The following is a 21031-nucleotide window of genomic DNA, read 5'->3' on the forward strand; positions in this document are numbered from 1 at the left end:
CAAACACTAAGCAAAGGTGAGATTCTGTTTGTTGTCTATTTTAAAATGCTTAGGCAAAATCATTGTGTTCTTTCCCAGGATGAGATTTGGAGATGGTAAGTTATCTCATTGCCTAAAGCTAAATAGATAGATAGATAGATAGATAGATAGATAATAAAAAAAAATAATAAACTGTCCACTGAAGAGATTTATTACTCTTGTATCATTGGAGAGAAGGTTAAAATTTAGCAGAAGACTAAAATACAGCTTTTTTTGTGTTATGGCTGTACCTTCTGCCATAAAAGTCCAAGTGAATTTGGACTAATCATCAATCTTAAGAGAAACTACAGTTCACACACTCCTAGGAGAGGCTTCCTCCACTTGGCTAGCTGATGTTTCTGGCAATCCATGATTCTGTGGAAGGACTGAAGCACATCAAGAAAAGATCTCTTTGGATTAGGTGCTGGAGACAAAGTGGGAATGGAGAGCTGGGACTCCAGGGCAAAGATTGTGTGATGCAGCCACAAGGATGAGAGGGAGAGGAGCTGGACCTGGTAAGGGTAGGAGCTGGAGCCACTGAAGGACACAGAGAAACAGCTGAATGGGCTGAGAGAATCTGTGATGCCCCATCCCTGGAGGCGCTCAAGGCCAGGTTGGATGGGGCCTGGGCAGCCTGAGCTGGTGGGGGGCAGCCCTGCCCATGGCAGGGGTTGGGGTGGTGGGCTTTGAGCTCCCTTTCAACCCAATCCATTCTGTGATTCTGTGAAAGATTCTATGAAAGGACAGCCAGGTAGCTGAGCACTGAACATAAACGAAGGTGCTCACAACCTGCCTTTCCCATGCATCTGTGAAGCACATTGCTGAAGGCCCGTATGGGGAATAGCAACTGGCTTCTACTTTTTGTTAGTCTAGGCGCACATGGTGCAAAAATACCTGGCCTTAGCATTCAGAGGTCTGGAAACAAGATCATTTTCTTTTTTTTCCTAAGCAACCACAGTATTTGTAGATGAAATGACTACGTTTAAAACCTGCAACTCGTTGTTGCAGAACCATCATTCACCCTTCTTACGTCTCTGGGCTCTAATACAACTTCTAATGATCACATGCCATTTTTACTTCTGTTCCATGCCTCTCAGTCTACACACGAAATGAGCTGCACTCTCTTAGTGCATATATAATTATATCTATATATATACCTGTTCAATAGTTTGTTTTTGTGAAACTGCACTGGCAAACATTATCCACTACACTCAATTCAATTTGCCTATGAAAAGTCGTTATCTCTCACTGCAATTTCCTTCAGCTTATATCCTTAAACATATCCTCATTCACTTCCTTACTCATTTCCTTTTCTGTGGCACTCACAGTGTTAGCATTTTCAAGGCCTAAAGACTCCATCGCTTTTTCAGGAGCTCAAGAATGCAGACAGATGTTTAAATAGAGTTTTAAATAATTAGGACCAGCATCGCTGGGAGTGTTTGGTATACTGCCCTAAATATTTGTCTGTATTTGAATAAACACCTTTGAAAAACTGCCTCTCTGTGCTTGCACAACATCAATTCATTTATTTTCACAACACTTCCCGGAGGGCAGGGCAGACAATATTATTCCCTCGTTAGGAAATTGAAGCAATGAAAGTGTCTGGTCAGAATGGGTGCCCAGTTTGAAATAGGCAGGATGTGCTTTCTGTAGCATACTATTGGCAGCAGTTCTGCATGCGTCTCAAATGAGCCCCGAGGCTCGCCAGTAATTCAGGAAATAAGGAACGCACCATTCATGACCACCTGTGGCTGCATGAATGATTGTCCCAGGATCACACAGAAGCTCTGTGGCAGGGAACATGGGCAACAGCTTGCACTAGAGCAGGCCACTGTGAAGCTTTTCTTTACCAGCAGCTGCCCACCACCACCTGGTATTCCCACATCAGTAACAAGTGATGGAACAAGAAAGATGTGGAGCTATTGGGACTGATCCAGAAAGGTCATGAAGATGATGAGAGGGCTGGGGCACCTCTTACAAAGACAGACTGAGGAAGCTGTGCTTGTTCAGTATGGAGAAGACTCCAGGGAGACCTCATTGTGGCTTTCCAGTACTTAAAGGGAGCTTATTAACAGGAGAAGGACTGACTTTTTAAATGGTCTGATAGCAATGAGACAAGGGAGAATGGTTTTAAACTAAAAGAGGTTAGATTTTAGGAAGAAATGCTTTCCTCAGAGGGTGGTGAGGCACTGGCACAACTGCCCAGAGAAACTGTGGTGCCCCATCCCTGGAGGCACTCGAGGCCAGGTTGGATGGGGCCCTGGGCAGCCTGAGCTGGTGGGGACAGCAGGGGTAGGGGTGCTGAGTGGGCTTTGAGGTCTCTTTCAACCCAACCCTTTCTATGAGTCTCCATGCAGCAGTCTTCTTCCCTACAGCATGATTCACCTCTGGAGGAATAATCCTACCTTACAGACTATGTTCAAAAACTCTACATGATGCTGTTTTATGGCACTGTATATTTGCACAACATAGGCATGTCAGCAGCACTGAATCTGGCCATGCTTAACTTCTGAGTGAACTGGAGCCTGGTTCTGTTGCCAGCCATACCATCATGCTGCATGGCAAAGGCAGATAAGCTATCTACTTCCCCAAGTATCCCTTTTCTCTTTTGTGGAATAGGGCCATTAATTTTGACATCACTTGTGAAGCATTTTGAGAATTATGGTGAAAGAAACTATCTGAGACTTAGGCATTACCGCTATCATTGCACATAGCAGGTTTGATGTATAGTCTATCCATACATGCATTTTAAATGGATGTTGAGCTGCTGGAGGCAATACACCAGGCTAAAGAGAGCACTGTTTTGATAAATCCTAGATTCAGGTCTTGAGGCTGCTCGTCGTCATGGTTTCAGGGCCTGAGACCACAGATATGATGGAGTTTATGCTTTAACCCCAAACTGGTTATAACTATTGTATTGTAAAAATGAAAGGATTGAGTTAAAACAGAAACAACCAGTGGAAGGGCATTAAACAGGGCAAGAAAAAACAGTGGATCATGCTCACTATGACAGTTTTGCCAACTTCTGCTCATTGCTAACATGAAATTTACACCATGGTTGAAATTACCCAGGACTTGTTCTCAGTCAGCAGAGAAGCTGTGTGCATAACTGATCTAGATGTCAGGATAGCTTTTTCACAGTTATTTTATGTGACACATCTAAGCCAACAAGTCTAGTGTACAAAAGGGGAAGAACAAGCTCTCTGAGTGAAGAGAAACCTAGCTTAAGCTTTGGGTTCAGAAACTCTTTCTTTGTTTGACCTATTCCCCATTAAATTGACATTGCAATGAGCCGAATCTACAGTTTAATTTCACATCCAATTGCTTCAAAAATTGAGATTTGCTCTTTATGGCCTTTTTGAAGTGCAAAGCAGACAGCTTCCAGACAGCTTGCCTTTAGCCCATGCAGTTTGGTCAGAAACAGATTTAGCTGCAAGTTTAATCAAAAGCAATTTAATTAAGGACTTCCAATCTGATACTTTTGAAAAATGATGCATGAGTATGTACAGGTATGTAAGATGACATGGACCCACTTCACTATTGCAAATTGATGGCATTTTTGTAACTTTCCACTTTTCCTGGAGAAAACTGTCATTTTCTAGATTTCAATTTTTTCTAGATATAAATTATAATTAAAAACAAAAACAAAACAAAACAACAACAAAAAAACACACACACACAAAAAAACCCAACATTGTTCGGTTGATGAGATTTAAAACAAGGATTACAGAAAGATTGAAAAACTCCATTCAAATGGAGAAAATAATTTGCTACTCAACAGATTTGTGCTTTGTTGCTGATCAGAAGACAGTAATACCCACATTAATACCCACGTTACCGAGCACCATAATACCATACAAGAGCAACAAGCACACACTTGATGAGATTATGGTTCCATAGATTTGGAACTAGCAAAAGGAAGTGATTCTCAAAGAGCTCCAGAGCCAGTCTGGGGAATTTTCTGCAACAGAAAGCCATTGTGAAAAACAGCACAAACATCTTTTTGAAAAGAACAAGATCATTCTCTGGACATTAGGCAGCTATGCTAGTGAAGATAAGGACAAATGGAAACACACATCCTTTCCAAGGACAGCCTTATTTTTTCAGTCTTGTTTGTAGCCTTCAACGAAAAGAGGCAGATTCAGGAATAAAGTGCTGGTCTGCAGCTGTGGTGAGTCCATATTCATGTCTCCAAGTAACCTAAAGTTTCCATTGCCTGAGTTTGGCAGAGAGCTCGCCTTGGGGAGGATTCAGGCCTCTAGATAAGGTTTAGGTCAAAAGTGAATCAGAGTGAAGTATTTATGGAGTTCAGGGATTGCAAATCCCATAAGCAGTCAGATGAGAGTTCAAGTCAACGTTATATCTTATGGAATCATCCATCTTGTAAGCTTGGTGCTTTCTTGGGCTGTAATGGCATGAAAATAACTTGAAAAGAAAACTTCTGAAGACAGTGCAACCCCAAACCCTATGAGTCAATCTGGACTAGGAAGCATTATCCAGTTCAACATTGCTGTTCATAACGTTTCTCTGACCAGAGGGGCAGGGTTGAGCCCAGCTCATCTAGGAGAGGAGGCCAGCTCACTGCTTTGGCCCAGCAAAAGGAGGAGCAAGAGAAGACAAAAAGTGTTGCATTTGCACGCATTCACCTCAGCACCTGCAAGACGATTACCACAACACGCTCTGTATAGACCATCAGAGATGTGCCAACTAAGCACTGCATCCAAGCAGAATATTAGAGTCAGCCTCACTCTCCAGACACAGATCCCCAAACACAGCTCCCCAAACTCTCTCTGCCCAGCTGCCCCACCACGAGGAGTCGAAGCAAACAGAGAGCTCAGAGGCGAGCTGTGCCCCCAGAAAGGCAGCTGCACCCCCTGAGAACCAAACAGCACTTCCCCTCCACCTATGCTTCTTACAACCTGGTCCAATCACTGCGATGTGAACACAGGCAGAGGCCGAAGAGACAAGATGCTGTGCAGCCCTAATAAATGTATTTCCATCCCAGAGAGGATTCTTGTCATGTCACAGAGATTTACAATTTTCTTTCTGTTGGAAAACACATCTATTTCTTAGCAGCACGAGGCTAACTCCCTGCCTTGCTGCCTGCAGCTAGACTTTACCACGTTTTACTACACTGGGCTACCCGTTTTGAAGCACTGACAGTTTCACTTTCTCTGCGCAGTGTGTGCTTTTGAACTCACTCTGCTGCATGCTGTGAGGCAGACGATGGGAGGAGGGAGCAAAGAGGGAAGGAGGGAGTAAAGGAAGGTGGCTCAGCCTTGTGGAAATGTTGTGCTTCCCTGGAGATTAAGCTTCTGTTTTCTCAACAGTCCCAATAAGGGAATCTAAATGTTTAGCAGAGTAAATCTTATTTTAGGATTACACATACCATGTTGTCCCAGCCAAAAACATCACCCCTGCTTCGCTGTGGCCCAGATACACTGGCATCAGTTTGTACCAACTTGTGGTGGGTGCAGAGAGAACAATTGTGTTGTCCGCCTGCAGCTCTCCCATTACTCACAAGTGCCATGAAAACACCTCAAGGGGCTGTTCTACATTATTTGCTTGACACCATAAATGTGGATGACACTTTGTGAAGCAAGGGAATGTCTGCTTCTATGTTGAAGGAAGTACCCATCTCAAGGCAGCAGAACCACGCTGGTTTCAACCACAAAACTACTGGTGTTCAGTAGATGCAGTTTCTGGAGACATTCCTGCCCTGCACACCTCAATTTATAGCCTTAAGGCTGCCCTAGGCCATGCAGACAAACCAAAGACCTAAAACCCTCTCAGCTCTTTCTATTAGCCCACACCTGACAAGTAAGTCATCTGGTCAGAGGGATGTCCAGAGCATATGACTCAGTTAGCTCAGGGAAACATTATAAATAAATAATTAAAATTAAAAATAATAGCCATGGTAATAATAAAACAGCCTGTTTGTAGTCCAACTCCATTCATTTCTACTCACTGTCTGCACTGATCGACTCAGATGCGGGCAGTTCCCAGCTAATTTCCTAGGTTCAGATAGTTGAAAGCCATCCAAACTCAACTTACCCACTGTACCCTCACAGTTCCCACATGCAGCCTATTACATCAAGGAAACTTCCTATGGTTTCATGCCAGGGAGTACAGTTTCTGGGAAAGATGCCACCGCTTCTTCTAATCAATTGTTTTAAGATGACACTAGTTCACCAATGGCTGAAAGTGCCACTCTTGGGGACATATGAAAATAATTCCTTCATTTTTAGGTCAAACATTGCCCTACAGCGCTGTACAGCCCACATTACAAGAAAAAATTGAAGTGAGAAGAGGCCCATTCTGCAATGCTCAAAACAGAGCACGGAGCTCCTAGTGTGGTCCCATCTGGAATGTCCTTTAATATCCAAGTCAATGAGGTTTCAAGTCAAGAGGATTAGCTTAATCCAACTAGTCCCCCCTCCTTGGGGGTAAGGGAGGGGAGAAGTAGTTTAGGTTTCACCCTCGAGTGATACCTCATTCATTTAGAAAACCCTCCAGCTAACAGAGGGGATATAAGGCCTGAAATTTCACACAATAAATAAAAAAAGAAAAAAAGAAAAAAAGAAAAAGAAATAATCCAGCATTAGCAAACCATAATCCATTTGCCACAAGAGCTATTTATCAGGCCATAAAGAAGCAATTAACAGACATTCAATTTTGCCTTAGTAAAGGCTCAGTTGTAAAGGAAATCTGAGGCCATGATAGGTTTCCCATTGAAGCCCTTGTAATGTTCAGCCAAGATGGACGACCCTGTGAAGCCCACAGTCTGAGGAGCAGCTTGCAGAACCTGAAGCAGCACCACTTCCTTTTGGTACAGCCATTTGGTTAAGGAGTAAACAAGGCACGCCTTATCTGCTCTACATCTCTCTGCCTGCTGAGCCATAAGTAGCAGCTGAGCATGTTCAACAAAGCTGGGACAGCACTACCAGGAATTAGATCGAAAGACACACTGGTACCTACAGAGGGCAAAGAAAGAACAGAGGGAACCCAAATTACCCACCTCACCCTGCAGCCCCCTGTGCTTGATGCACAAATAATCTTACAGTAGCAAGGCTCAGCTCCACCACTAAGCTGCAGAAAGCATTCACCCTGGCATGAATGACAGCACGCAGAGTGGGGAAGGGATCTGAGGAAGGGTCTCTTTCTGAGTGGTGCGCAGCATCCATGAGAATCAAGTCACACATGCTCACAAAATGTTCTTATGTACACCAGAAAGACTTTAGCTAAGCTGCTCTACTGGGCAGGTTCATAGTTAGCCAGTTTTATTTGATATTAATTATGGCTGAATATGGGACTACAAATTTAGGCTTCTTTTAGGCAGCTGATGTGCTTCTTGATTTTACAGACTACAAAAGATAACAGGATTATAATGATTTTTCAGTAAAGAATCCAGTTCATTTAATAATACCTGTCTGCAGTTTCCTAGTCGCTGAGCACAAATGAGACAATAACTCAGTGAATTGTTCACATATAATCAGCCATCTAAATGTGCATGTAACTGCCAGGCTGGAATATACAAACATACCCACAAAATGAATATGTGCAATATTTAAAGTGAACTTTAAAAGCACTGTGGTGACAGAGAGCCAGTAAGGTCTAGTTCCAAATCTCTTTTATGACCTTATCATTAGAATAAATGGCACTCAGTTAAGAAGTTCTCAATCCACTTCTGGCTATTTGACTTTCAGATGACTTTTCCTGTCACCTGACTACTAAACTGCCTTCCCCATATGCATCCTTCACAGTGCTGTGATACCACATATAAAATGCAAACCTTCAGTGAGGTTCTTCATCAAGGTGAGTGCGTCAGCTCTACTCCATCTCCTGGAATAGTTCAGAAAGCCAGTCCGAAAGCAGCTGACAGTAATTGCTTGTTCTGTCTTGCTTCCAAGCAAATGAGAACAAGGACCTAAGGAACAATACAGTTGAAATGACACTTGTGAAACAAGCATGTTGTAAGTCCTAGATAACCAACAATGACAAATGCATTCATAAATGTATAATTGCTACATGAAGTACAAGAGGGTGGGGGTGGAACTGGAGAGGTACTGTGTTCAGACTTACAAGTCATTGAAATTAGAAAGGGAAAAGTAACGAGCCACCTGGAGTCAACACAGAAACATCACCAATAGTAGTTCATTAATAAAAGGTTCCAAGGAAACAATACACAGCTAAATGGGAAGATTCAAGAGGCTTTTCAGGCCTGACCAACATGCAGTTTTGTATTTGGAAACACTCATAATGAAGGCAATGATAAATGACTATGAGCAAAAAAATGAAAGGACAGCCAAAACTGAATTTGAAAAATAGATAGCCCGAGTATTAAAACAAATCAACTAGAGGTACTTCCAGGCTTTGTCTACTTTAGTACTTCAGTTCAGATCGGGAGCATACTTTTTAAGTAAATCTTACTGTCTTTACTCAATATGTTTTATTCGTATCTCAGAGCAGACAAACTAGGTTCTTCTTGAATGAAATTAAAGCAGAAAATGCAGTGCACTGAGTGTGCTCCAATCACTAGGTAGTGGTCACTCAATGGGACCAGGCCACACCAAATCCAAAATAAAATCCTCTTGAGTTTTGTGGTGTGTGAGGGTTTTGCTTTTTCATCAGCATCAACTGTTCTGTTTCGCAGGCCCACTCTCTCTGGACATCACTTTGCGTTAACATATATATTATTACCTTAGTGTGTCTGAATCTTGAAATGAGGTTCTGGAATGAGATCTGAATCAAGAAACATGTGAAGTAACCTTGGCACTTGCTATATTGGTGAGTCTTTAGGGAAACAATCCAGATAGATGCTACATTTCTGAAAAGCTAAGATATTCCTTTGCAGAAATCTTTAGCACTAGAGATGTTGAGGAGATAAAAAGACACCTATGCAAAATCTGCATTTTTCAACTCTAGCTCCAGTTGACAAGGCGATGAATGTGTCGATAACAGTGACTTGTGCTAGGGCACGAGAATGGGTTCAAAAAGGACCCACTTTCTATGTTTACCTTCTGGAGGAAGTCAGGAGGAAATTTAGGAACCTCATTGAAAATATTCATTCATTCAACAGCTGGGAAGACAGCACAGAACTGTATCTTTTTAGCTGAGTTAAAGACCACAAAGTCTTACAGTAGCTTAAAATAACGCAAAAAGAGAACAAGATGTCCACAGGAAGCTCACTCAGACTTGACCATTTCTAACAAAATTTATTTCTGTCTCACAAAAATCATTTGTTGTCTCTTTCCAAGCAAAGACACTGCAGAACTCCCTGACAAGGTTTTCTAATACTCAAAAGAGTGCCAACGGAGGTCCTGCTGAAGTCACCACCAGTGTGAGGCAGACGCGGTTGAGTCACTGTTGCTCTATGAGGCAGTACTTTAGCTGACCTGCCAAGGGTCTCCACTCCATTGTAAAACAATGACTTTTACTCAGGTGTCCATGATCTGCAGTCAGAAAATATTCTAGGCTGTAAGACCAGGTTCCCCCATGCAGCAAAAATTATCTAAAAGTGAAAAACCAATAACATGAAAGTCAATAGTCAATTTTCCTCATGGTCAAAGTTGGCAGTGAGGCTTTTCCAGTGCCACACTAGGGGTGCTGTCTTTAAATATAAGCATTAGTGACCTGGAAAGGGAATTATGCAAGGAGGCAACAAAATTTCCAAATAGCGTATACTCATCTAGCTTAGTCAGGCAATAAGATTTTCCAAAAGGATGGACAATAGCTGTATGATGCCAAGAAAAGTTAATACTCATAAATAATGCACAATGCAGGGATAACTGCCTTTCTTCACTGCAGAACACTGCCAGAACTGCATCAGCTCAGAAAAAGGTTATGCATACCACATCCACACTATCCTGACTCAGGGCTTGAGTGCAGTCAAAACACTAAGATGCTCAGACTGTAGAAGAAATGCTCTGCAGAACAATATAAAGAGATTATAATTCCAGCTTCCTACTTCAGCAGAGGTAGGAGCACAGCTGGGAAAAAGCTCTGATCACCTCATTTCAAAGTCAGCATCATAGAAGCCACTGTGGTCACTGCCCTCCTGTTGTCTTCTTCCATCTGCCAAGCTCAGTCAAAACAAGCTGCGTTAATTTAAACAGTTTATGCAGTAGAGTTTTGCTGCCACAGCAAACTCATTTTGATTGGAACAGGTTAAGCAATATTCACACAGACAATTATGGCATCAAATCAGAGACAAAATAACTTCTTAGTGAAGCTGTGAGAAATAACTGGGGACAAGGCTGGAGGAGTGGGGAGGGGCGAAGTACCAGGAACAGGATGGATTGACTGTACCCAAAACTGCAATCCAAAACTGCAATCCGTTTCCAGTGTGACTATTCAGTTATCTAACACCAATAACTCTAAGTGCCTTTAATGTATTCTAGTGTGACGGTGGACAAAATGTTTTGAGTTCTGGTCTTATGAAGCAATATTTCCAGGCCTACTCTGGTAAATGCTAAGCCAAGAGGATCCAGAAGAGTAAACTGAGAGCGTGTTCACATTGTAATCTTTATTAGAATTAGACATTCTGCAAGACATTTGTGACTTGTCCCAGCTGTAAAGAACCCAAGGGTAAAATGTTGGTAGTCACTAGAAATTCCAAAACATGGCCAAAATTAACAACCGTTGAGATGACACTTTCTCTTCCCCTCACCAATCTGCAGGCAGCTGACAGGTAGTGGTCCCAGCACACAGTGGTGAAACTAAACCATCTTTCTGGTTATTTTGGCAGCTGTAAGGTCTTACCTGATCAGAACAGCAGCTCATTTCCCATATATACAGAGCAGCTGGGTATGTCAGCATTCTCCATTCATTTATGCTGCATGAGGTATTGCACAGGCAGGGGACAGTTTTAATTCACCAGGCAGTGCCACGGAGAAGGATGGAGAAAGAGTTAAAGGTAGATAGACATTGGCTATCCTATCACACGATACCCCAAATCTTACATTCTCTGTGCTCTCATTTTTTGGCCACAAAAGGATACGTACATTGGAATTGTTTGTTTGGGAGTGGAGGAAATGGGTGTTATGTTTATATGTTTATCTGTAACCATCGCTCTCACACAGCGTTGTATGTACTTGTTCTTTTAGCCAGGAACCAGTATGCCCAAACAGTCTTACGCACACAAGTAAACAAAGCTTGAAGGCTTAGGCTGTGCTTACATGGTTACTTGAATCCAGCACAAGTCCATGCTGCCACTGACTGGGGCTTGGCTCTTGCCTTTACCCACCGCACATCAGCACACTCCTGCTCTCTCTGCATGGTGCCTTCATGCACCAAGAATACATGCAGCCAAACGGCAATCCGGATCAGGGAACTGACTTATGTCCAAACGGACCTTCCTTCTTGTCAGGTTGTTTTTCAGACTAATCAGCTTGGCACAGTGTGCAACTATGCTGGCAACAACACCACGAGTATCTCAACAGAAAGGAAAGGGCAGAGGATTGTGGTTGTCTTTTCAGCATTATCAGCCTCTTATATGTAGGCTCATGTTTGAGTTCTCTCCCTGTCTAAAGAAACTTAGACATATGCTTGAAAGTGGCTTTGCACCTCAGATGCTGAATAGAACTTCATAGTAGTTTTTGAATTCTATTGTAAATGAAATTGTGCTCATAAAATCTCTCCAAGTAAATCTCAAATAAGTCAAATTCTCCATGTGTTAAATATTATGCAATGTTTGTGTAGCAGTATAAAATAATAAAAAGCAAACAAGAAAAAGGAATTCGCTTGACATTGTATTATGACTGTATTTCCAACAATACATTCATTTCAGAGCTGATTGAAACTCACAACTTCTCTTCACACTGAAGAGAGACATTTTGAAATTCAATTTTAATCCAAGTATGAAACCAAATATTTCAATAATTTTTCAATAAACGGACAATCTAGAGGACAAAGAAAGGGTGAGATGACGTTTCCAGTTTTAGAGCTTGGAATTTTCGTTTTGAAACAGATTCTATTTAATGGAAGTTTTCTCACTTCTTGTTTTCCTGATACTCTATGACTAATCAATAGAATTATGCACTGACTAATACTGGCATGTCACAATATGACATATCGCAACTTCAATATCCTTCTATTCTACCAAAAAGTGTTATTTTTAAAACCACTAAGTTGCTGCCTAGTACTGATCAAAACATCTTTTTTTTCTTTCACAGGATAGTTTGATGCTTTGACACAGAAATAAAAGAAGATAAAATATTTCAGTCAGCACTGAGGAGAAGCTACCCTGCATTGCATTTAAAATAAAATTAAAAAAAAATAAAATTTAAGTGATAGAATGTTTGAACTGCGTGTCATAGTGTATGTGCTACATCAATGCTAACAGCACATACAATATCTAGAAATAGTTTAAGACAATGGCAAATAGAAAACAAAACAGAAAGAAAACACTTTGGAATAAAAAAATAGCATTAAAATAATACAGAACTATGTTGTTTTACAAAATAAAATGTGGAATGGGAGGAAGAAAGTAGCAATCCATTTCATTATGCTGAAGTCTGTGAACCCAGATCTGGCTCCATCTTACTGATAAAAGAATTTTTCTCTCAAATTGGGTAGGATCATTTCTATGAGAAAAGCAAAAAATACTGGCTCAAAAAATGTCTTTCTCAAAGAGAAGGAAGAAGTTAAAAAAAGTCATCTTAAATCAAATTTCTTTTTAAAAAACAAAACAAAACACTTCTGTGTTGCTGCTAACAGTCACACCTTATCTCTACATTCTCACTAGTAACTTTCAAGTGACCTGGAATATATTGGAATAATGCCTGAGTAATTTGCACCTGCACATTAAAATGCGCAAAATGATAGGATGAGGGGGAATGGCTTTGCAGTGAAAGAGGGGGAGATTTAGGTTAGACGTCAGGGGGGATATTTTCACTCAGAGAGCAGTGATGTGCTGGCACAGCTGCCCAGAGAAGCTGTGGTGCCCCATCCCTGGAGGCGCTCAAGGCCAGGTTGGATGGGGCCCTGGGCAGCCTGAGCTGGTGGGGGGCAGCCCTGCCCACGGCAGGGGTTGGGGTGGCGTGGGCTTTAAGCTCCCATCCAACCCAAACCATTCTGTGATTCTGTGATTCTTTGAATCAGGTTTCAAATAAAAAGGCCCAGGTTTCTGTGCAAGATCTCAACTTTCACCATTTGCAGCACAGGCAGTGAGTGGCACACAGCAGCCATTACAACCCCAGGGACCACCAAGCCGCACCTGTCCCTGTCACAGCCAGGTCTCGCTCACATCATGGCCACCTTCCACTGCCTCTCTGTGCACTCCAAAACAATCACATGCCCAGGGCCCCCTCCTACTGCCAGCCAGTCAGCCCTGCAGTAGAGAGAACATGAAGTTTTTAGATGTGGTTGTTGCTGCCTTTTACTCTTACACAAATGGTGTAAGGTGCCGTCAGGAATCAGTCAGAGTTGGCTGGGTGCTCATTTTCTTTCTTCTTTTTGCAGAGAGCCTGAGATGGTAGGAAGCCTATTTGCATAAACAAAATAAATTCTCCTAATGAAGTGCAGAGGAGAGAAAATAGCTTCATCACCAGCAGAAGCCCCCTGCTGTGCTGGAGATTGGATGTCGAGAGCCTGTTCCAGATAAACTCTGCAGCGGGCTGAGGTCAGAGCCTGAGCCTGGCAGTAAAATACAAGACCCCATTTTGGCTGGTTCTTACCTTCTTCAGTCCAACCTGCAACATCTCCATCTGCAGAGGATGGGGTTTTCTTGGCCACACCAGCCCAAATACAGCAGCCTATCCTCAACCCCTGAGGATGACAAAGCTGTCAGTAAACTGAAAGTTGTGAACCACACAGGGGTCACCTTAGGCAGCCAAGCCTCTCAGCTGCAGAACTGTTTATCTCTGGTCACCTCGACTTTATTCATGCTGTAAACACAGCAGGCCTGCAATCCAGACCTGAACTTTGAGAAGTGACTGTGGAAGCAGAGTTGAGTGTAAGCTACTCCCCCCCCTGCATCTCTCCTTTCTGCCTCAAGAGGAAACTGCTGCACTCCAGATAAGGGCCAGAGAAAGTCAACACACAGGGAGTGTGAACAGGGAGTTCAGGCTCAAGTACGAGCGAAGATAAAGTCTGAAGTAACTGGACATGACTTGTGTTTATGCTTTTTGATCCCAAACAATATATGGTCACCTAAGTCAAATTGAAGAGTGATGAAGATCATAATTTGGATGATTGTTTTCTATAATTTCTTTATTTCCTCAGACTCTCCTGAATTTTCTCTTCCATGATTACACCACTTGGTAGTTCTAGTTAAGTGTTTTGTCAAAGTATTTCATTATTTTCTGTCATGTCTTTCCTTTTTTTTTTTTTTCACTGAGAAATGTCAAGTTTCCCTTAGTCCAAGCTTTGTATCTTTTCTTTTACTTCCAAATATTCTCTTCTTTTTCCTCTTCTTAAATGAGATATTTTGCTCCTACTGAAACTCCAGGAAAAGACTCTTGGAATGTATGGACTTATGCATTCCATTTCATGCTTCTTCCCCTCTCTTACCAGATGATGATGTGAAGCTTGTCTACAAAAACAACAGAAGAGATGGTAGGAAAGGTGTTAGAGACAGTGGGCAGATCTGGAAAAGCCCTGTACCTAAAAGTCAATACATTAACAACACCTCATCTCCTTTTTGCTTTTTTTGTTTATTTGTTTGTTTGTTTAAGGACAATGGGACAAGGAAAAGAAGCATTTTATAAACTAAATCTATTGATTCCTCAAACCCAAAAGTGAGAATCTACCTCTTTCAAACAGATGGCAAGTTCTAGAAACCTAAGCAGGAACAACTCTCATATTTTACAGTGAGAGTGATTAGTCAGTGGAAGAGGCTCTCCAGGGGAGGGACAAGATTAGCTTTAGCTTGAAATCTTCATTTCAAATCTGGCTGCCCTTCAGAGAGAGAATCTATGCCAAGCCGAACTTGTTGGGCCAACTCAAAATTGTTTGGAGCATGGCAATAACTAGATCCTGTGATAACCAGTAAATTAAACTAAATGATCTCAGGCACTTTCTGGCCCTTGAGCTTCTATGATGCTGTAGGGCCAGTAGAGAACGGTTCTAAAGAAGTGCTTGAAGACTTAATGTGCACCTCACCTGATCCTCCATTTCTACAGAGTACATTTTAGCAATCTATAGAAAGAAAGTTCCTCAAACAGTTCACTGGCCATGGATGATGATACAAGAGCTCAATTAGAAGAAGTCAAAAGAGAACAAATAGATTTAGTAACGCATTGAAGAAGAGATGAGGGAAGTGTAGATGAAAATGTGTAAATTAATCTAATTATAGAAAGACACCTGGAACAGCTTGAGAATCAAGTAAATGCGAGTACTTTAAATTGCAGAGTTTCCTACAACAGTAAGAGGATTGATATATCCTGTTTGAAACAGTTTGTTTCCTGACAATGAAGCACAAATTAAAAGATAAAAATGAACATATTTTTGTTAAAAAGCAATGTAGAAAACCTACAAAGAACTAGACGAGGGAAAAAAAAACAGGATTCAGATATTTCCACTGAAATTCATTCTGACCTCCAGGTAATGGACAGAACTTTGAAAGATGTCAGAAACAAATGGTATCTGTTCACTAGATGTCAGAAATAGTTTTCATCTTTTTCCTAAGTGTGTCTACAAAAATACAAGCCTGGAGAAACCAGCAGGCTTTCCAAAGCCTCCTGTAAGCTCTCAAATGAACCCTACAAGATATTTTCATATCATGGACATACATTGCAAAGAAGAGAAAACTCATTAAAGTTAATTGGCCCACCCTGAGAGTCTTCTCTATGCCAAGTTTCCTCCTTTATTTTTTATTTTTTTGAAAGAACTCTGCAGAAAGCACTGATAGATGTCAAAACAGATGAACTCACAGCGAGATCTTCTAAGATCTTTACTTTGATCTAGGTCTAAGGGAAAACTGACATCTGAATGAGGATTTAACTGCTTTGCAGTGAACTGCTAGACTTCATTTCCGGAATTTAAAATAAAAAATAATAATTTGCAAGAAAATATATTTTTCGATGAATGTTTGTTAGAAATCTTTCAGGATGAACTCTGCAGAAAGCTCTGATTTTCAGATCTGCATACCATGAAGTGAGTTGCTGATCTTACATATTTTCATGCACGTGCTTAGCTTTGTGCAAGTCAGCAGACAGACGGAAATCAACAGGGGAAGCCAAAGTAAATAGATGCTCTCCCCCATATCCGAGAAAAAATCAGTGACATTAGAATAAAATGAAACATGTGAATGTGTTTCCAGGAATGAGATACCTTGCTGGCCATCTGGATTTCTTAATTTTCATTCTCACAAAAATACCTTAGCGAATACTTTTGGTAAAACCATATACCATGGACTCCAACTGGCTTCAGCGGGTTGCCCACATTTACCATTAAAAGAACCCATATAACATTTCTGTGGATTCTCACATGAGGAAGACCACTATTGTACTTTTTCAAATGCCAGCATTTAAGGACCATGTAATTCAAATCATAATAACACCCAGAGGGGGCTCTTGCTCTTACCAGGTCATTTTCACAGTGCAATTTACCAGGGGTTTTAGACCACAGCTGTTTTTAGAGTTCCCAGAGGTTGAGAGGAATGTCACGTGCAGGAGCCATCACGGTGCTGTGATTTGCAGTCATCTTCAAAGTCATCAGCCCCACTCGTCTCAGCGATTACTCAGTGCCAGCGGAGGCTGTGGAGAAGCCAGCAGCACAGACCTACACACAAGGACTGCTGCACTCTTCAGTAGTTATTCACTCCCCTTGCACATAAAGCCTTCGCAGAAACCCTCCACAGCCTTCCTCCTCTGGAAGGATGTGCTGCATTTATACCTCCTTATCAGTGTCCCTTTCCTTAGCCTCCTGATCTGAAACATGTGTAGCCCCAGCTCTTGCTGGCACTGTCTCTCTAAGCACTCCATAAATTTCCTTCTGGCAAATTTAAGGAGCATCAAATGGGCATGACCATCGACTCTATCAAGCGTAGGCCACTCCTGTGGTCTGCAGCCTAAAGCATGGCCCGAGAGAACGTAAGAACACAGGACAACCTAGTGCTTCTAAGTGTACGTTGCTCAAATATGTATGTATCTTTTAAAGCTAAATCTGGGGCTGAATGGTCAGCAATTGACAGTCCCTTTGTAGCTTTCTAACCTGAGAACAGTTTCCTTCAGCCACATCACATACCACCCAGCAGCTCTGACAGTACAGTACAGCCCAGGGAGAGAAACCCTTTGCAGCTCTGCCTCCTGAGCCACTATGTCACCCTTTTGCAAAGCTTAACTAAGGTGCCAGTGCAAGCCTGAAGTGATTTTTCCATGTGCTATCCACGTGGATGACCCATACCTAAATGCAGATGGAAGAGCTACCTCATCACAGCGCTGACTTGTAGGCCACAGGGGAAAATCCCTATGAACGAGCAGCTTGAATATGATCCAGCATACCGCTCCCCCACCTTCCATCTCAGCCTGCATCCTGCATAACAAACAAAGATTCAGGGTCTGGAGTTTCTTGAAAACTTCTTTTTGAGCCTAAGATTACACAGATATTCCTTCCGGATGGCAGTCCTCCTTTTTCTGGCTGCAGGACTAAGCCCTGCTAATGCGGCTCAGATGAATCTGACCAGCATCATGAGTGTATTGGATGATTTTTTGTTTTGTTTATTTTTTCCCTTTGGCTGGATGTAGCTGTTATGTAATTTTTTCATCAATATAGGGGAGGGCATTATTTATAGGGGATTACAGGGATTACTAAAGCAAACCATTTGCACTTTCCAGTGGCTGGTACAACTTGCAATATCCTACCCTGCCTCATAGTTAGCAAGTTGGAGGATCAAACAATTTTGGTTTGATTCTCCTCCAGTGTGCTGATGCTGCACAAAGCTTGTGTCTACACTTTGAGCAAGCTGGGCACAAGCCCATACCCACCAGCTGCTTCCAGCACTCCACTGTGCAAACATACAGATTACTTCAGAACAGGAGTGAGGGATGTGCTTGTGTCTTTCCCCCAGCATTCCTACATGCCTCTGTGGCCTATGCTTAGTAAGAGACCCACTAAGGGGGTCAACAAAGCTAAATGCAAGGTGTTGCTCTTTGGTTGGGGCAATCCCAGATATATACACAGAATGGGAGAAGAACTCATTGAGAGCAGCCCCGCAGAAAAGGATTTGGGATTCTGGTGGACAAAAAGCTGAACATGAGCTAGCAGTGTGTGCTCAGAGCCCAGAATGCATTAGGTCTTCTGGGCTGCATCACAAGAGGAGTGGGAAGCAAGGAGGACAGGGGGATTGTCCCTCTCTGCTTTGACCCATCCAGAGTACTGCATCCAGGCCTGGGGACCTCGGTACTGGAGGGATGTGGAGCTGTTGGGACAGGTCCAAACAAGGGCACAAAGATGCTCCAAGGGCTGGAGCACCTCTCCTGTGAAGACAGTCTGAGGGAGCTAGGCCTGTTTAATCTGGAGATGAGAAGCTTTGGGGAGACTTCCCAGTACGCTAAGGGTTCATTACAGGAAGGAGAAAAACGTTTTACACAGTTCTGATAGTAAGAGAATGCTTTTAAACTAAAAGAGGGAAGATTTAGTTTAGATGTCAGAGAGAAATTTTTCAGAGAGGGCAGTGAGGTGCAGGCACAGCTGCCTGGAGAAGCTGTGGTGCTCCATCCCTGGAGGTGCTCAAGACCAGGTTGGATAGAATCACAGAATCATCAAGACTGGAAAAGACCTGTAAGATCACCCGGTCTAATCATCCACTTACCACCAATACTGTACAATAAACCATGTTCCTAAGTTCTACATCTACCCTTTTCTTGAACACCTCCAGGGACGGTGACCACCTCCCTGGGCAGCCTGTGCCACTGCCTCACCACTCTTGTTGAGAAGAAATGTTTCCTAATACCCAATCTGAACTTCTCCTGGCACAATTTGTGACCATTACCTCTCATCCTATCACTGTTGCTTGGGAGAAGAGGTCGATCCCCACCCCACCACAACCTACTTTCAGGTGGCTGTAGAGAGTGATGAGATCTCCCGAGCCTTCCTCTTCTCCAGACTGAACAACCCCAGTTCTCTCAGCAGCCCCCCATCAGTCTTGTGCTCCAGACCCCTCACAGCTTTGCTGCCCTTCTCTGGACACACTCCAGTGCCTCAGTGTCTTTTTGTAGTGAGACACCCAAAACTGAGCACAGTATTCAAGATGCAGCCTCAGCAGTGCCAAGTACAGAGGAACAATCACCTCCTTGCTCCTGCTGGATGCCACTAGGCACCTTGCTGGATTCCATTCAGCCAAGGATGGGGCCCTGGGCAGCCTGATCTGGTGGGTGGCAGCCCTGCCCATTGCAGGGAGTTGGGAGCGGGTGGGCTTTGAGGTTCCTCCTAACCCAACTCATTCTGTGATTCTGTGACCCTTTTTCATCCTCTCCATGCAGATCCTTTGCTCCACTGCCACCTTCCTCCAGCACACTTTTCACCAAGTGTGTCCTGTATTTTTCAACCTCATTCACCCCTCCATTCTACAGATCATAGTTTTTCCAAGGCGCTTGACATTTGAGGAGTGATTCTTTCTTTCACAACATTCCCACTCAATGACTAAGAGAATGGGAATGATGTTCATGCATTAATAAGATAATAAACATTCTGCTCTTTATATTTTCATCAGTCATCTCTCTCAGGTACAAACACATGCAAATGATACAGATTATATATGACATTTTCACTCTTCCTGTCACACACAGAAAATGGTATAGCAGACAGCCTGAGAGATCAGAACATGCCACAAAAGCTTTCTCCACCCTGCCTCACCAGCTGCTATGTTCAAGGTGAATCGTGAAAGGAAATTCAAACCTAAAGCCTCCTTCTCTCTGTAGTAACATTCAAGTCAGCCCTCCGCAGAAAATTGGGCAGAACTTACCTCGTTAACACAGCCAGCAGCTCTGTGAGAGCCCTGCAAGTGTTAGTCATTCTCCAAAGTGTACCCACCAGCCCTTGCACAGGAGCTTCTCATGAATCCTGGGAACCAATACAAATCCTGAGTTCTCCCAGCCCCACCAAGGTGGCTTGCCCTTCAGAGAAGTAAATCTTAATGTCAGGATGCAACTGTTCCTACAGAGCTCAGAAGGAGGCAGTGGATCTGCACTATTCCCCCAAAAGCATCCCCAACATCAACACCTTGAAGACTGTAATAAGCCAGATTTTCTGTGTGAAAGTTAGCAATTTCCAAACAAGGTTGACTTGGCAGTCCAAGCACAATGCCGAAATAACAGGGATGAAAATTCTCCCAGGTTTACAGTGAACATTGCCTTCCCTTAAAACTGTTTTTAGGAGGCAATCTTGAATACTCCAGCAATGGGATCTGTCAATACATCGCTCTCCCTCTTAACCAGCATTCAATAAGTGGTGTCTCTCCCACTCCTCCGCAAAGTTGCACAATTAGCAGTGCAAAGAAAAGCAGCATTAGCCTAAGGTAGTCCACCAGCTGCAGCCTGTGTGTTTCTGAAGGTCTGCCAAAGCAGCAGTAAGAAATCAACGCATCACATAGGTCACAGCAAATAACACATTTTTTAATCTTCCCTTCATGCAGCACTTGGGAAAATGCATGTTTTGGCTCCGCATCAATTCTCACTTTTCTGGTATCTGAAGCTCAGAGTTCTAGGAAGGATAAAATAACAATTCCATTTTAATTTCCCTTGTTCTGTCTCAGTGGGTGTAGGGACACAGCACCAGTCCCAATGAATTTATCAGGAATCTCATTTGCTATAGCTGTTTTTTTGAAAGCTCTTCAGTCAGATGCTACATGAAAACCATGCCAGCCACTAAGATTGAAAAAAGTGAATCATAAAAGCTCAAAAACCTAAAAGGCCAATAAAAAGAACCTTGTATTTTAAACAGTACTCATTGTTTTTTAGCCCATGATTACATGCCACAAGTTTGAATTATCTGGAAGGGCTTGTCATGAACATTTGCTGGAGGTACTGGCAGCCCTGGTCAGATCCCCAAAGCCATTCTTGAGAGGGAATAA

General features: G+C 42.6%; 1 protein-coding gene across 1 annotated transcript in view; it reads right to left on the reverse strand.

Moving 5' to 3' along the window:
• The window catches only part of KCNE2 (potassium voltage-gated channel subfamily E regulatory subunit 2), a 122154-nt gene extending 114221 nt beyond the window's left edge, over positions 1 to 7933 (reverse strand). Inside the window, exon 1 of the mRNA XM_042867177.1 lies at positions 7811 to 7933. The gene's annotated coding sequence lies outside the window, so the exon portion shown is untranslated. The remainder of the gene's footprint in view (positions 1 to 7810) is intronic.
• Between the last annotated feature and the right edge of the window lie 13098 nt (positions 7934 to 21031).

Source organism: Lagopus leucura, unplaced genomic scaffold (assembly GCF_019238085.1).
Source record: "Lagopus leucura isolate 7727_CA_CO unplaced genomic scaffold, USGS_WTPT01 Super-Scaffold_100001, whole genome shotgun sequence".
Lineage (NCBI taxonomy): Eukaryota > Metazoa > Chordata > Aves > Galliformes > Phasianidae > Lagopus > Lagopus leucura.